General features: G+C 42.7%; 1 pseudogene; it reads right to left on the reverse strand.

The window, feature by feature from the left end:
• Positions 1–284: 284 nt before the first annotated feature.
• LOC129391704 (NADH-ubiquinone oxidoreductase chain 5-like) lies at positions 285–3,524 on the reverse strand (annotated as a pseudogene).
• Positions 3,525–4,231: the final 707 nt, after the last annotated feature.

Consider the following 4,231-nt stretch of genomic DNA (forward strand, 5'->3'; position numbering starts at 1 on the left):
TATTAAAGGGTGGAGAGATAGAGGTTCTTTTCGAGTTTAGTGGGTTGGGGGATTGGGTGGTCTATGGTACAGGGGATTTTAGATTTTTCGGTGAAGAGGCTGTAGGGGTTGCTGCGCTGTACAGTTATGGTGTCTGGTTAGTGGTTGTCACGGGTTGGTCGCTGTTTATTGGTGTTGTGGTTATTATGGAAATTACTCGGGGTAATTAAAGAGGAGTGTGGAGAGGATAATAGTAATGAGGAAGGATAAAAAGTATAGCTTGATAAGGCCTTGTTGCTTTGAGGTCAGTTGATTTCAAATGCAGTGATGAAGCCTAGGGTTGTCATTGTAAGAGCGGTTAGTTTTAGGTGTAGGGGCATGGTTATTAGGGGAGTGGTTATGGGGGGAATGCTGTTGGATAGGATGAAGCCGGCGAAAACCCTTCCGATTAGTAGGCGTTTGATAGGGTTGATTAGCGAGGGGTTGTTTTCATTAATAGTAATGTAGGGAGGGAATCGGGGTTGTCCTAGTAGTGTGAAGAAGATGATACGAGTGCTGTAAACGGCTGTGAGGGAGGTAGCGGTTAATGTTAGTAATAGGGCTCAGGCGTTGGTATAAGACGAAGTGGCGGCTTCAATGATGGGATCTTTGGAGTAAAATCTGGTGAGAAATGGTATTCCTGTTAGTGCAAGGCAGCCAATGATGAGGGCGGTCGTAGTGAAAGGGAGGGCCTTGAACAGTCCTCTTATTTTTCGAATATCTTGTTCGTTATTTAGGTTGTGGATAATGGAGCCGGAACACAGGAATAGCATAGCTTTGAAGAAGGAATGTGTGCAGATATGTAGGAATGCTAGGTAAGGTTGGTTGAGGCCGATCGTTACTATTATTAGGCCCAGTTGACTGGAGGTGGAGAAAGCGATAATTTTTTTGATGTCGTTTTGGGTGAGGGCGCAGATGGCTGTGAATAGGGTGGTGAGGGCACCTAAGGATAGGGCTATTGTCTGGGCGAGCTTATTGTTTACTATTAGAGGGTGGAAGCGGACAAGTAAGAAAATTCCCACTACAACTATTGTGCTCGAATGGAGTAAGGCTGAAACGGGGGTGGGGCCTTCTATTGCTGAGGGGAGCCAGGGGTGGAGTCCAAATTGGGCTGATTTCCCAGCTGCGGCTAGTACTAGTCCCATGAGGGGGAGGTTTGGAGAGCCTTGGTTGAGTGCAAAGATTTGTTGTAGATCCCATGTATTTATGTTGGAGAGGAATCATGCTATTGATGCAAGAAATCCGATATCTCCGATAAGGTTGTATAAGATTGCTTGGAGGGCGGCTGTGTTTGCATTTGTTCGTCCGAATCATCAGCCGATAAGTAGGAACGACATAATTCCCACCCCTTCTCATCCGACGAAGAGCTGGAAGAGATTGTTGGCGGTAACAAGAATTAGTATGGTAATAAGGAAGAGGAGTAAGTATTTAAAGAATTGGTTGATGTGGGGGTCGGAGTGTATATATCATATTGAGAATTCTATGATGGATCATGTGATGAATAGTGCTACGGGCAGAAATATGAGTGAAAAGTAGTCTATCTTGAAACTGAGTGTTAGTTTGAGGGTTTGAATAGTAATTCAGTGTCAGTTTTAAATAAGTGCTTCTTGGTTTGTGTGAAGGTATACCGTTATTGGGACTAGGCTAGTGATGAAAGCGCAGAGAACGATGTTTTTTACATAGGTTTGATACTTGTTGCTTTTGTGGAGGTCTGTGTTGGATGTGATGATTGGGGTAATTAAGATCAGTAGTGTGAGTAGGGTGAAGGAAGCAAATAGATTTATTACTTTTATTTGGAGTTGCACCAATTTTTTGGCTCCTAAGGCCAATGGATAACTTCTATCCTTTAAAAGCTTGAAAAAGCCATACGAAATATGAGTGAAAAGTAGTCTATCTTGAAACTGAGTGTTAGTTTGAGGGTTTGAATAGTAATTCAGTGTCAGTTTTAAATAAGTGCTTCTTGGTTTGTGTGAAGGTATACCGTTATTGGGACTAGGCTAGTGATGAAAGCGCAGAGAACGATGTTTTTTACATAGGTTTGATACTTGTTGCTTTTGTGGAGGTCTGTGTTGGATGTGATGATTGGGGTAATTAAGATCAGTAGTGTGAGTAGGGTGAAGGAAGCAAATAGATTTATTACTTTTATTTGGAGTTGCACCAATTTTTTGGCTCCTAAGGCCAATGGATAACTTCTATCCTTTAAAAGCTTGAAAAAGCCATACTGTTAGGTATGGGAGCATGAGTTAGCAGTTCTTGCAGTACGTTTTCGGTAAATAAGAAGTCTTGGTCTTCTGTTACTGGCTTCACAAGCTTGTGTTTATTTTAAACTATATTTACAGTAGAGAGGACCTAGAATGATCTTAGGGTTTAGTGATAGGAGTAGAAGGGGGATGATATGTAGAGCTATTAGGGTGTGTTCTCGTGTGAAGGATGGGGTGAGGTTGTTGATGTGATGTGTGTGTTTACCATGCTGTGTGGTGATTAGTATGTATAGGGAGTACAGGGCGGTGATTACGATGTTTGTTCCTATTAGAATGATGGTGAAGTTTGATCATGAGAATGCTGATATGACTACGAGTAGTTCTCCGATTAGGTTGATTGTGGGGGGTAGGGCGAGGTTTGTTAGGCTTGCTAATAGTCACCAGGTCGCTATTAGTGGGAGGAAGATTTGTAGGCCTCAAGCTAAGATCATAGTTCGGCTATGAATTCGTTCATAGTTTGAATTTGCTAGGCAGAATAATATGGAGGATGTGAGACCGTGGGCGATTATTAAGGCGGTAGCCCCTATGTAGCTCCAGGGTGTTTGGATAAGAATGGCTGTGATAACGAGTGCTATGTGGCTGACTGAGTAGTATGCAATGAGTGATTTTAGGTCTGTCTGGCGTAGACAGATGGAGCTGGTTATAATTATTCCCCACAGTGAGAGCATGAGGAAAGTGTAGGCTATGTACTCTGTGAGTGGGTTGAGTATGGGTGTAATTCGTAGCATGCCGTAGCCACCAAGTTTTAATAGTACAGCTGCAAGGACTATGGAACCTGCGATAGGGGCCTCTACATGTGCTTTGGGTAGTCATAGGTGTAATCCGTAGAGGGGTATTTTTATTATAAAAGCTATCATGCAGGCTAATCATATGAAGGTGTTGGATCAGGAGGTCAATAGGGGTTGGGCTCAGTATTGCAGTAGGAGAAAGTTTAGGGTTCCTGTTGTGTTTTGTAGGTATGTTAGTGCTACCAATAAGGGGAGGGATCCGAGCAGTGTATAGAAGAGGAAATAGAGTCCTGCATTAAGTCGCTCTGTTTGGTTACCTCAGCGGGTAATAACAGTAAGGGTTGGGACTAGTGTAGCTTCGAATATGATGTAGACTAGGATTAGTTCTGTAGCGGTGAATGTTATGATGAGGAATGTTTGTAGTATAATTAGTATTGTGATGTAGAGTTTTTTTTGGGTAAGTGGTTCTTTGAGAAGGTACGATTGGCTTGCTATTAATATTAGTGGGAGGAGTCATATGGTTAGGATTAGAAGTGGTGTGGAAAGGGAGTCAGAGAAGAATGTTAAGGAGTAGTTAAGACTGTTGTATTTGGGTTGGTTAAGGAGGAGTAGGCTTGTAAAGCTGATTAGTAGGCTGTGGGCTGTGGAATTGACTCGGATTAAGTTGTTTTTTGATAATCAGGTCAGTGGTATTAGTATGATAGTGGGAATAATAAATTTTAGCACTGGAGGAGGTTGAGGCTTTGAACATAGTCGGTGCCATATGTGTTGGAGATTATGACTAGCAGGGCCAGCCCGATGGCTGCTTCGCAGGCTGCGAAAACTAGGAGGATGATTGGGACTATGCTGGCTAAGGTGAAGTGCGAATTTAGGACTGTGAGGGCTGTAAAAATGAATAGTGATAGTATTATGCCTTCTAGACAGAGTAGTGCGGATATTAGGTGGGATCGTACATTAGTAGACCTACGAGGGATATGGTGAAGGCTATTATGATGTTTATGTGGATTAGGGACACTTGGTACTTGTGAGTCTGATCATAGTCCAGTGAGTCGAAATCACTTGTTTTGTTTTAAACTAAATACCATATTCGGCTCATTCTAAGCCTTCTTGGGTTCATTCGTAGGCTAGGCTGGCTGCTAGCAGGGAGATTAGGAGTAGGGCTATGGTAAGTATTGTTTTTAGGTTGTTTGTTTGGATTGCTCAGGGAAGAGGAAGTAGGAGGGC

The sequence above is a fragment of the Physeter macrocephalus genome, chromosome 21, assembly GCF_002837175.3.
Source record: "Physeter macrocephalus isolate SW-GA chromosome 21, ASM283717v5, whole genome shotgun sequence".
NCBI lineage: Eukaryota > Metazoa > Chordata > Mammalia > Artiodactyla > Physeteridae > Physeter > Physeter macrocephalus.